Consider the following 14,491-nt stretch of genomic DNA (forward strand, 5'->3'; position numbering starts at 1 on the left):
GACACAAAAGTTTTTGTGGTTGAACATGCCAAACTTTATCTGTAACAGAAACCCTAGTACATGACACGTGTATGTGTATAGAGCCCTGATAGACATGTAATATAGAGACCTGATACATTACATATAATATAGAGCCCCTGATACATGTATGTGTAATATAGAGACATACATTACATATAATACAGAGCCCTGATACATGACATGTAATATAGAGCCCCAGATACACGACATGTAATATAGGGCCCCTGATACATGTATATGTGTAATATAGAGCCCCTGATACATGTATATGTGTAATACAGAGCCCTGATACATGACATGTAATATAGAGCCCCAGATACACGACATGTAATATAGGGCCCCTGATACATGTATATGTGTAATATAGAGCCCCAGATACACGACATGTAATATAGGGCCCCTGATACATGTATATGTGTAATATAGAGCCCCTGATACATGTATATGTGTAATATAGAGCCCCTGATACATGATATGTAATATAGGGACCCAGATACATAACATGTGTATGTGTAATATAGAGACCCCAATAAATGACACGTGGAATATAGAGCCCCTGATACATGACATGTGTAATACAGAACCTCTGATACATGACACATGATATAGAGACCCTGGTACATGACGAGTATGTGTCATATACAGCCCCTGATACATTAAATGTATATGTGTAATATAGAGACCTCGATATATGACGTGTATGTGTAATACAGATTCCCTGATACATTTAATGTATGTGTAATATAGAGACCCTGATACATGACACGTATGTTTATATGTGTAATATAGAGACCCAGGTAAATTACGTGTTTGTGTAATATGCAGCACCTGGTACATGACACGTGTATGTGTAATATAAAGACCCTGGTACATGACATGTGTATGCGTCATATAGAGGCCCTGGTATGTGGCGTGTATATGTGTAATATAGAGACCCTGGTACATGACATGTATATATTGTGGTGTTTCGCTTTGGTAGACAGGATTAGCGGACGCAGTATAGAGGCAACAACAAGTTCTTTGGATTAAACAGTTCAGTGTTTTATTCACACTTTAGGCAAGTGATAAAACAAGCAGTCATAATCAAACAAAAAGTCACCTTGCGGTGTTGGTGGTAATTCACACCATGCGACAATTCTGCCTCAAAGAGTCCTTGCTGATAGCAGCACCAACCTGTTTTCACGCCAAACAGGTAGCAAGCCTTCATCCAGACACAAGGCTCCCAGATCCCAACACAGAGAACTCGCTTCTGAGCCCAGCTGCCTATTTAAGGACTGCCCTGTGTTCCACCGAAAACGTAAAGTTTTGTAGGGAGAGAAACCATCTGGTGACTCGGGCATTTCTGTCCTTGTCCTGGTTCATCCACTTGAGAGGGGAGTGGTCGGTCACCAGGCAGAATTTTCTCCCCAATAAATAATAGCGGAGAGATTCTAGTGCCCACTTGATAAACAGGCACTCTCTCTCCACTATACTATACCGGGTCTCGGCTGGGGTGAGCTTATGGCTGAGGAAGACAACGGGATGCTTCTCCCCGTTGACTTCCTGAGACAGTACAGCACCGAGGCCTACTTCGGAGGCATCGTTCTGTACTATAAACTCCCTTTTGAAGTCAGACGTCACCAAAACCGGGGACCCGCTCAGGGCTGACTTCAGGCAGCCTCTTCTGCCCGATCATCCCAGCTAACGATCATTGACTTGTGTGCCTTCAAGAGACCTGTCAAGGGCACGGGAGTAGAGGGGAGTAGCAAAGTGGGGAACAAACCTCATGTAATAGTCCACCATTCCCAGGAACGACTTTACTTGCCTAGTGGCGACAGGTCAGGGCCAATTCCGTATCGCCTCTATTTTATTCACTTGGGGTTTGAGGTACTTAGTCTCTTCTAACCCTATCGCACTTTTTTGGGGTTAGCGGTTAGGCCAACTTTCCGAAGGAAGTCCACTACGGCCTGCACTTTGGGTAGGTGACTTTCCCAGTCGGTACTGTGGATGACAATATCGTCCAATTAAGCCGAAGCGTACCGACGATGTGGACGTAGCACAATGTCCATTAGTCGCTGAAAAGTGGCGGGGGCGCTATGCAGACCAAAGGGTAATACCTTATATTGATACAGCCCCTCAGGCATGATGAAGGCAGTTTTGTCTTTGACAGCCTCCATTAAGGGCACCTGCCAGTACCCTTTGGTGAGGTCCAAAACAGAAAAATACTGGGCTTCTCCTAACCTCTCGATGAGCTTATCCACACGGGGCATGGGATATGCATCGAATTTGGAAACCTCGTTAAGTTTTCGAAAGTCGTTACAAAACCGCAACATTCCGTCCGGCTTGGGTATTAATACTATAGGACTGGCCCACTCACTTTTTGACTACTCAATGATGTCTAGCTGCATCTCCTCCGATATGGCATGTCGCCGAGCCTCGGGTATCCGGTATGGTTTTAATCAGACTTTTGCCTGAGGCTCAGTGACAATGTCATGCTGGATTATGGAAGTGCATCCAGGGAGGTCCGAGAGCACATCCGTGTTCCGACTAACGAACTCCCTGGCCTCCTCAGTCTGTTTAGAGGAGAGGCTGTTAGCAATTTTTACTGTGGCAGCCGCCTCTCTTGCATCAGACAGAGGGGCGGTACCTCTTCTAGAAATCCACGGGCTTTCTTCTGTACAGGTTTCCCTATCTTTCCACGGTTTGAGTAAATTCACATGGTAAACCTGCTCCGCATTTCGCCGCCCTGGCTAGTGTACCTTGTAGTTTACATCTTCAATCTTCTCGAGTACCTCGTAGGGCCCCTGCCACCTAGCCAGGAACTTACTGTCCACGGTCGGCACCAGAACCAAAACCCGATCACCCGGGTTAAAGATCCGGACCCAAGCCTGCTGATTATAAACCCGACTCTAGGCTCGCTGAGCTGCCTCCATATGCTCCCTAACAAGAGGCAACACTGTCTCTATCCGATCTTGCATCTGTGTAACATACTCAATGACATTTTTATGTGGAGTGGGTTGTTGTTCCCACGCCTCTTTGGCCACGTCCAAGAGACCGCGAGGGTGTCTGCTATATAGCAGTTCGAAGGGTGAGAACCCAGTAAAGGCCTGGGGTACCGTTCGCATTGCGAACATGAGATAGGGCAGAAGGAGGTCCCAGTCCTTCCCATCTTCAGCCACCACCTTTTTCAACATTTTTAATGTTTGGTTAAACCTTTCTACCAGACCGTCCGTTTGCGAATAGTAAACGGACGTATGTAGCGGTTTTCTGTGCAGCAACTTACATAGTTCCCTCATCACCTTAGACATAAAAGGGGTCCCTTGGTTGGTCAGAACCTCTTTAGGTAGTCCTACTCGGGAAAACATCTCCCTTAATTCCTTAGCTATCAGTTTGGCCAAGGTATGTCGCAGTGGCACCGCCTCCGGGTACCGAGTGGCGTAGGCTAGAATGACTAAGATGTGTTAATGCCCTCTGGCGGACTTCAGTACTGGGCCTATGAGGTCCATAGCTATCCGGTCAAACGGTACTTTGATAATCGGGAGAGGTACTAGGGGACTATGGAAATGTGGCTGGGGGCTAGTTATGTGGCAGGTCGGGCAAGACTTCCAAAACTCTTCCACTTCTTTGAATATGCTGGGCCAGTAAAACCACTGTAGAATACGATCCTGAGTTTTCTGCAGCCCCAGGTGACCCCCGAGAATGTGTTGGTGGGCTAGATCTAACACAAGCTTGCGATAAGCCTTGGGGACCACCAACTGTTCAATAGGCTCGCCCCATAGTTGGTTTACCCGATACAACATATCCTGATGAACCACAAAACGGGGAAACACTGACAATGCCCCAGGTTGTTGTGGTTCACCATCTGCTATTAACACATTTTCCCAGGTGCGGGATAGGGTTGGGTCCCTACGTTGGGCGGTACAAAAAAATGATCACCAGAGACATTGAGGTCTGCCAATTCAGGACCCGGCGGCAAGTCCTCCACGTCTCCCTCCATCACACTAAGCGGGGTTGTCTCCACCTCTTCCACCGAAGTGGTGGTCACCCCTGCCGCTGGCACTTCGGTCTCAGGTTCCCAGGGTTCTGGTATTCACCCTGAGCCAGGCCACTTTTCTAGAATTACCCCTGTCTCATGGGTATCAGTCACTCTCCTAGCAGGCCACAGTGCTGGGAAGCCCGGGAAGTCTCTCCCTATTAGGAGTTCATAATGTAGATTTGTGGCGACAGCCACCTCGTGGGTCCATCTACCGGCCACCGTAGTTAGAGACACCAGCGCGGTGGGGTAGTCTTTTAAGTCTCTGTGGATGCACATCACCCCAACATTCCAGCCAGTATACTCGGAGGACTGCACCAGGGTAGCCCTTACTAGGGTCACCAGACTCCCTGAGTCCAGTAGCGACTCCGCCGGAGTGTCTCCCACTTCCACCTGGCACAAATGATCTAGAGACTGAGGTACCTTTTGCACAGAGCCTCCTGGCATATAGCGACTTACAGTAGCCATAGTTAGTGTCCATGGGCTCAACCCGATGGGGACAGTCAGCCCTTACATGGCCAGGCTCCTGGCACCGCCAGCAGACTATCAGAGTCAGGTCTGCAGTGGGTACCACCCGGGCGGGTTTTATCGGCTCAAAATCTCCGGTCTTGGGGTGGAGATTTCCGGGGTTTGCCGAACCCCCTCCCGACAGAACCCTCCTTTAGATTCCTGGTAGCTTCATAGCATTCCACCAGGTCCACCATCTCAAGGGAATTATCATGAGACACCTGACCAATCCAATGCTAGAGAAGGTATGGCAAAGCCCTCCAGAACATATCGGCTAACATACGATCCAGCATAGCAGTGGGACTCAGCACGTCAGGCTGTAGCCATTTTTGCAAGAGGTGAAGTAAGTTACAATACTCGGGTCTTGCAGGCTCAGCCGGGTTGAACCCCCACTGATGCACCTGCTGGGCCCGGACCAACACATTGACCCCCAGTCTTGCTAAAATCTCAACCTTGACTTTCTGGTAGTCGACCGCTTGATAGTCCGGCAAGTCGAAATACACCCACTGGGAGTCGGATGCCAGGAACGGAGCGACAACTTCAGCCCACTGGTCATGGGGTGGCTTTTCCCTGATGGCCACTTTCTCGTACATCGCCAGGTAGTCTTCGATGTCGTCTGCTGGGGTCATCTTAGGAATCGCAATTCATATATGTATAGTAAATAAATAGTACATCCGGATTGGAGCATATAATTTTAAAGTCATATAGTTTGTCCCAACGTTTCGGCCATATGACTGGCCTTTTTCAAGGGATCTATAAGAAATTATGCAAATAAGAATCACTTGTAAATTCATATAATGATTGAATAAAAATGTAAATCATATAGATAAAAATATGAGGGTCAGGTATATATGTCAGAAGAGAAAAAAAGAAAAAACACAAGAAAAAACAATTTCATAAGTACCATCTACGTGTAAAGTCACAGTTAGGCAATGACATGCAGCATATAAGGGGTGGTAGAATCGTTATGTATCATCATCATTGACATGAATCATTAAGAACCGTAGAGTATATACATACAAGCAAGTAAATATAACCATATACCCCTTAGAATGCTGTCTGATATATTAGAAGGTACCTAGTGCGATAAAATATCCTATTGTATATAGCAATATGTCCAGAATAAGAAGAGGGAGAGAGACCAGCGATTACCTGTAGTTTGTATGCAGAGGACCTATGCCGGATGTGTGCACGAGCGTCGGCGTGCTGGGGTTTATAAAGGAGACCAGAATGTATCCGCTCCAGGGTGGCTGCGTGCGTCCGTGCACTTTGGCGCATGCGCAATGGTGTATTAAGGCAAAAGAGGGCATGAAGGTTGCCTTTAATGTGTAAACTATCTAACAGGACTGGCGGTGCATTAATAACAACAAATCCTCACCGTACATAGAACACTTGTGGAAGACCACTGATAATTAATAAGATGTGTATACATAATTCTCTAATCATATAATGTCTTCTAAGTGAATGATGAATACCAACGTCCTATAGTGGTCACATAATAATACATTTGAGTGGTAACTGGGCAATATGGATGAGGGGGGAGGGAATGGAAAGTCAGGGAAAAGGGGTTGGGAAGGAGGAGGAAAGGGGAGGGGGAAGTTGTCTCACCCATATGTTCTAGTTCTAAAATCCACATTATCGAGTCTGTGATAAGAGACATATAATAATCATTAAAGGGATAGATACATCTAATTCAACAACATTAACATTAAGTCCATTATATGTTAAAGAAAAAGTTTCGTTAGGGGTCTGATGTCTGCTCGGACCAACCCATCCCTTATGTTTTTGGTGCATTTGTAGCATGTTAAAGGGTTTCTATCACTTCGTATGACATAATTAGCTGTCAGACACTAGCGATCTGCTAGTGTCTGCTCTGGCCAACCATCCTAATATAACAGCTTTTCGGGCAGCCGTTTTGCTAAAAAAATAACTTTTATAAATATGCTAATGAGCCTCTAGGTGCTATGTGGGCGTCATTAGCACCTAGAGGCTCCGTCTACCTTCATACACAGCCACCGCCCAGCACGTCCCTCCAGCCCGCCCATCTCCTGCTGAATGCGATCCTCCGTGTGACGCAGCGGACGAATTCTCGCGCATGCGCCGTTCGCGGCTGTATTTGGCGCATGCGCAGTGAATGTCTGACCGCTTCCCTGCTCAGACATCTCCACTGCGCCTGCGCCGATGACGTCATAGTGCTCCAAGGAACAGGCGCAGTGGAGATGTCTGTGCAGGGAAGCGGTCAGACATTCACTGCGCATGCGCCGAATACAGCCGCGAACGGCGCATGCGCGAGAATTCGTCCGCTGCGTCACACGGAGGATCGCATTCAGCAGGAGATGGGCGGGCTGGAGGGACGTGCTGGGCGGTGGCTGTGTATGAAGGTAGACGGAGCCTCTAGGTGCTAATGACGCCCACATAGCACCTAGAGGCTCATTAGCATATTTATAAAAGTTATTTTTTTAGCAAAACGGCTGCCCGAAAAGCTGTTATATTAGGATGGTTGGCCAGAGCAGACACTAGCAGATCGCTAGTGTCTGACAGCTAATTATGTCATACGAAGTGATAGAAACCCTTTAATGGTGGAGTTTGGAACTCAAACAACACTGGGATATACTTACAAAAGCTTATCCAGGGATATCAAAGTATATATTGTATTTTCGGTGTAAGAGGATGGTATGTGAGTATACTTGGTATACGCTTAGAAGATTGTGACTGCGGGTTGGTCATATGTGAGGGTTTTGGTTTCCGTGTGAAAGAATGGTCGGGGTAACATCTCTCGACAATTTTTTTGTCATTTCTCCTAATCTCTTTACCTTGGTAGAGGAATCAGTGACAATGCGTTCTACCCTTGTGAACTGGGAGCGTGGTAGTGATCTCTTAGTAGCTTTTGGGTGGTTGCTGGTATATAATAATAAAATAAAACAATAAAGCGTAACCATACCTTTGCATATTGTTGAAAGAGAGAATGTGGGTACACGTATATGTCTCTTCAAAATGGATCATGTATGCATTTGCATACGGGGGGCCACATTGGCCCCCATCGCGGTACCCCATTTCTGAATGTAGAATGTATCACCAAAGAGAAAGAAATTCTCTTGTAATACTGCAGAGAGTAGAGATAAGCAAAATGCTTGTTGTTGGCTGTTAAGTGTTGATTGTTTTGCAAGTATATTCGCTGTAGCTTCGATACCTTTCTTATGTTCTATAGACGTATACAAACTGTTAACATCCATGGTTATCAGTATGGAATTCAATGTTGGTGTATTCTGGCTTAGTTTAGTGATGAAATCCTGGGTATCTAGTAAAAAGGAGCGTGATTTCTTGATAAGTGGGGTCAGAATCTTGTCCAAATAAATGGACAATAGTGATAATATGGAGTCTGTTGAAGCAACTATGGGTCTGCCTGGTGGGTTGGTGAGATTTTTATGGATTTTTGGAAGGGTATAAAAAAACTGGCGTGATTGGATGTTGCTTTGTCAAAAAATTAACGGTCTTGTCATCAATTATCTCCTGTCCTCGGTAGTACTGGAGTATGGTTTTGATTTTTTTAGCAATATTTGAGGTTGGATCAGTTGTAAGGGGTTCATATGTGTCTCGATCACTTAATTGGTTGGAGATATCTGTGATATACATTAATATGTCCATAACCACTATGGCACCGCCCCCATCTGCTGGTTTAATCATGATTTTTTTTATTTGTTTGTAGTTCTTTAATGGCTCTATGTTCCTCTACTGTCAAATTAGATGAATGTTTGAATTCGCCCCTGGTGTATGAGTACAGGGTCTGTTGTATAGTTTGTTTCGTGAATGAAATATAGGTCTCCACCGGATGATATGATTTAGGGGGCATATAAAAACTTTTGTTTCTAAGACCTAATGTTTGTAATGTCAGGGCATCATTCATATTTCCACCGTGTGTCTCATTAAGTTGGCCACCTTGACCAAAGTGTGTTTTTAGTCTAATGATTCGGTAGAACCGTTGTAGCTCTTGTTCCAAAAGGAAAGTATTAAGTTGAGAAGTGGGGCAAAATGATAGGCCCTTTTGTAAGACCGAAATTTGGGCTGGTGAGAGAATCACAGAGGAAATGTTCATCACTAGATTGTTCATATTACCTGTGACCGGGTCAGGATACGATTTTCTGGATCTCCTCCTCTGGCTTCTCCGCGGTCGCCTCTTCCTTGTCTGTAGCGGTTGCGGCCTCGTCCTAAAAAATGCTGGCGGCGTTGAGTATTGATCCTTCCGCTTTCTGAACCGGATGAACTTTGTCATGAAGAGAATTTGTGGTTTCTGTTGTCCCAGACTGCTTGTGAATTGGGGTCGCGCCATCTGTTCAGCCTATAATCCTCGGCGTCCCTGATGAACTTGGCCCTTTTGGTTCCTTCGGTGTATTTCTGATATTCAGCAGTTTGTTTAGATGTTTTTTCTTTTAGTGTTGTCCAGTCTTCCGTGGATAGTATGCTGGATAGTTGTTCTTCAGTAGCTGCTATTTGTTTCTGGAGGTCATCTATGGTACGCCGGGCTTTATCGATGGTCAGTAGCATAAGATCAAATGAGCATTTATTGATGATGTTATTGAAGCGATCACAAAAATCGGCGTCGTCTTTGAATAGTGTCGGACGTAGGTGTGAACGTAGACCTCTAGGTATACGATTATTTTTGTGGTACTCCGTAAGGGTACTACAATGCAATATAAGAGAGGTTAATCTACGTAAGTCACGTGTGTAGTCTCTTGTCTTCCATTCTTGAGCTGGTATCTGTAAAAAATCGTTGCCAAACTGGACTTGTGAGATGATACTGTTCGCGGTTTCGATGTCGTAAGAAAACGTGTTTGTCGACATCTGACCTTTTCTCTTCTGACATATATACCTGACCCTCATATTTTTATCTATTTATGATTTACATTTTTATTCAATCATTATATGAATTTACAAGTGATTCTTATTTGCATAATTTCTTATAGATCCCTTGAAAAAGGCCAGTCATATGGCCGAAACGTTGGGACAAACTATACGACTTTAAAATTATATGCTCCAATCTGGATGTACTATTTACTATACATATATGAAATGATGTAAAAAGTCTATCAATTAAAAAGCATTAATTGACTTTGGTGTGCCACAAATTTTTCCACTTTCATACGAGACGATTCATCGTCCTCCGTGGGCACCCAATACCATATAGGGTGTGCTGATCTCATCATCCCCCTATCTTAGGAATCGCGGCACGGACTGCTTTCCGGGCATCGTGGATGCTCGGGGTTGCTCCTGCTGTCTGCAAAGCCATCACGTGTTGTAGGAGCAACGGGTTAGTCTCCTGCTGCTGCTTATTAGCGTTGCTGCAGGTTTGTCGCTCGCTGCTGCAGATTAGCCTCCATGAGGGCCTTCACAACAGCCTCCATATTGTTGTGGGGCACTGGTTGTAATACAGCTGGTTTAATGTACGACATACAACCGTGCATGAAAAATGCAGAAACGTAAAATCCAGTCCGGTATTTAACCTCACCTGGCTGTAAATCAGCCCAGCAGCACATGCGGAGAGGAAAATTCCTGCCTTGCCAGACACAACCTCTCACCGTGTCACAATATGTATAATATAGAGACCATGGTACATGACGTGTATATGTGTATGAAATAGAGAGCCTGGTACATGACATGTATATGTGTGTAATATAGGGATCCTGGTAGATTACATTTATGTGTGTAATACAGAGAGCCAGGTAAATGACATGTATACATGTGTAATATATAGAGACCTTGGTACGTGACATATATGTGTGTAATATAGAAACCCTGGTACGTGACATGTATATGTGTAATACAGAGACCATGGTACATGACATGGGTATCTGTAATATAGAACCCCTGATACTCATATTCATGTCATGTATTATAGAGCCCCTGGTACATGACATGTATATATGTATAATATAGAGCCCCTGGTACATGACATGTATATATGTATAATATAGAGCCTCTGGTAAATGACATGTATATATGTGTAATATAGAGATCCTGGTACATGACATGTTTATGTGTAATACAAGAACCCTGACATGTAGGTGTGTAATATAGATACCCTGTTATGTGACGTGTATATGTGTACTATAGAGTCCCTGGTACGTGACGTATATATGTGCAATATAGAACCCCTGGTACGTGACATGTGTATATATAGAATCTAGATCCCCTGGGAAATGGCATATATATATATATATATATATATATATTAGTGTAAAACAGAGACCTCGGTACATAACATGTATTTTTTCTATAATACAGAATCCCTGGTACATGACATGTGCACAGGGTGGATAAAAATGTTTTGTTTTTTTTTATCAGATTTTTTTTATTTAAATCAGATTTTTTTTATTTAAATCAGATTTTTTTTTTTATCTGATTTTTTTGATTTAAATCAGATTTTTTTATATAAAATGCTTTTTGAGGAAAATATATTACCATCCAAAGGTTATTTCATTATGAAATAAAGATTACTTTTTTAATTACCGTATATACTCGAGTATAAGACGAGTTTTTTGGCACATATTTTTGTGCTCAAAAAGCCCCCTCGTCTTATACTAGAGTCTAGGTCTGTATTATGGCAACTTACATTGCCATAATACAGACCATGACATGTTGGGGGCCGGAGAAGCTGTTACTTACCTTTACAGATGCCCCGGTCAGCTCCCAGCACGTCCGCGCGGCACCTCTGTTAAGCTCCCAGTTGGAGCGATATGCCCGACCTGAAAATGCCGCGATTATATATGAAGGGGCCCCGCTCACATAACTGGCTTTGTGTGTAAAGTATTTTACTAGTGTGTGAAACAATCTCTCTCCTATTGATAACAGGTCCAGCCTCTGTACTCACTTTCACTATGAATGCACTGCAGCGAGCTGGCTGGCCGGCCGGCCTGACGTCACTTAGTAACGCTCCTGCTTCCTGAAGTGGGAGGAGCGTTACTAAGTGACGTCAGTCACGCGCCGGCCAGCTCGCTCCCGCTCGCTGTAGTGCATTCATAGTGAGGCGGCCATGTTATCAATAGGAGAGAGCTTGTTTTACACACTAGTAAAATACTTTGCGCACGTAACTGGCTTTGTGTGTAGTTTAGGACACATAGGGCCAAGAGGGGGACCAGCATAAGATGCTATATGCACCCTAGTCTTATACTCGAGTCAATAATTTTTCCCATTTTTTTGGGGGGTAAAATGAGGAGCCTCGGCTTATATTCGGGTCGGCTTATACTCGAGTATATACGGGTATGTAGAATAAGGCTGTATATGGTAAATTTTTTGTTAAATTCCATTAACCCATTCACAATGTCATGCTCTTCCAGAGGCTTTTGTAATATTACTAGGTAGTTTCTCTGCCTACAAGATATTATCACAGATGCTTGGTTTAATTTTGGAGTTCTCAAAACTGAATTTATAACATGAAAAGAGTTGAGAAAAAGATCTTAATCCTAACTTCTACAAACCTATAAATACAGAATCAACCCCTTCAGTGCTAAGTTTAAAGTTCAGTGAATAGAATATAAACAATATTTTTCTGATTGTTTGGAGTGGAATAGATCTGCACAAGAAGAAAGTGAAACTATATATCGTAAAATATATATATTTTCTTTAGCCAAATTAGTTAACAAACATGGATGTTTAAGCAAATAACATGCTGTAAGGTTATTGTTTCAGTTGAATAAATCCTATTTAAATTGTTATTATTAAGGTAATGATTATTTTTCTCCTTCCTAAGTACAACAGAAAAATTGTCCAAATATGTAAAAAACTATGATTTAAAATCAAGCCTTACTGACTAGTGATTTAAATCAAATCCACCCAAGATGTGCAAATACGTTTGTAATACAGAGTGCTGACCTACAGGGGGCAGCAGCCTTCGGCACTCCAGCTGTTGCAAAACTACAACTCCCAGCATGCATACTTGCTCTGCTGTTCTCCGAACTCCCATAGAAATGGATGGAGCATGCTGGGAATTGTAGTTTCACAACAGCTGGAGTGCCGAAGGTTGCTGACCCCTGGTCTAGAGGATACGTGGGAGATTAGCAGATTTAATAATAATCCCCTGTCCTGTGGATCATTTTATATAACCGGAATACCCCTCTTAGGGCCGTTTTTCATGGGCTGAGTGTCGATCAAGGATACATTCTTTCCTGATCATTGCCCCATGTAAACGGCCCTGCGATAAGTTCTCCCAGCTGCCGGGTGGTCGCATCTTTTACGTGGACAGAAAACGAATCCCTTGTTATCCGGCGTATGCTGCTGACAAGAATGGAGACTAAAAACCGCAAGAACAATTTTACGTTCTGAACAATCTTTCACGCGGCCGTTCTCCAATGACAATTGGCCAGTGCTAAACTCCTTTTAACCTGTTTTCTTTATTAAAAGACCTTTATACTGGAAGTAGGGGGCGAGGTTTTGACAACATTTAGCTCTTTTTACTATAATTGGGTAAAAACACTGCATCTTCCGAGTAGGTGCTTAAAGAAATCCCAGCCGATATCATCTGCACCTGGGTGGAGATCTTGACTGGTCAGATAACTTTCTGATCCAATTTCCTGTATGTGCAGGACCCCTTTTAAAGGGTTGTCCACATTTTTTAAAGCCCCTCCACACACTGAGCAAGATCCGAGAATGGAACTATACTTCCCTGCTCCCCGCCGCTCAGTTCAGGAACTCTGGGTCCCGGGCTATCTTCTCTGCACTCCCGTTCCCTGCATGTAAACTTCCTACACAAACAGGGTTACATGCACCGCTGCAGCCAATTACTGGGGACATATCACTGCTGGGTCACATCTGAGGCTAGTCATTGGCGCACAAAACCCTCTCTATGCATGCCCAATCCTTCTCTCCCTTGGCATTATTTGTCTACCGGCTGCTGCAAATTCCAGGATTGGCTGACAAGTCCAATGTGTATATTTGTCAAGAAAAGAAGTACAGCATGAAAGGAGGTGAAACCTGACAGACCCCATTAGAAGTCAAATACGTCCATCAGTCACCACAGGTGTGCGGCATGGGACCAGTGCCTTACATGAATGAGGCTCAATTCTTGTATAATAAAAAAGTTCTGCAACTGGCTAATATATTAATTTTTCAAATTATTTTCAAGATCTCTTTGGCACCATGTTTTACTATTCATTTCTGTGTACTTTGAGTTGAAAAACATTTTCAAGTAGGTTTTTTATAAAAAAAAAAAAAAGATTGTTTTGTTTGGTGTCTGCAGTTTCTTTGTTTCACGGTACATAGCAGCTACCGAACACCACTCACAGTGAAGTCTGACACTGGCTGCCTAACCGCTTGTTCTCCAAACTCTCATGGCCTAATCAACTTGAACTTTGACTTGGTCATAAATCAGCTGAAGATCCTTCAGGAGAGGGAGAAACATACAAGCTGCAGAAGCCAAACTTTTAATGAAAGCCCATTACAAATGTTTAATTAAAATACATGACTATAGCATTTAAAGGGGGTTGTTTAACTTGGCGGGGAGGGCTTTTGGCAAACCCACTCTTGGACAGACCTGCGAAGAGAAGCATACTTACCTGCTTCCAATGCTGGCTTCCCGCTCCATCTCTTCTCGGCCTTGGCTGCTCCGCTGAACTCCCAGTAAACATTTCGTTTTGACACTGCTGCAGCCAATTGCTGGCAGGAGCGGTGACCTGCTCCCCTTGCGTCACATGAACATTTGACATGACGCAAAGGTAGCAGGTCACCACAGCCGCCAACGATTGGCTGCAGCAGTGTCAAAATGGAAGTTTACATCCTGGGAGTTCAGTGGAGCAGCCAAGGCCAGGAAGAGAAGGAGCGGGAAGCCAGCATTCGAAGCAGGTAAGTAGGCTTCCCTTCTTCACAGGTCTGCCCAAGGCGGGAGGGGGGGGGGGGGGATGTCAAAAAGCACAACCTCTTTAAGATCTAGGTGCTGTAATGTTATCCTGACCCATAAATTTT

The sequence above is a fragment of the Bufo bufo genome, chromosome 1, assembly GCF_905171765.1.
Source record: "Bufo bufo chromosome 1, aBufBuf1.1, whole genome shotgun sequence".
Classification (NCBI taxonomy): Eukaryota; Metazoa; Chordata; class Amphibia; order Anura; family Bufonidae; genus Bufo; species Bufo bufo.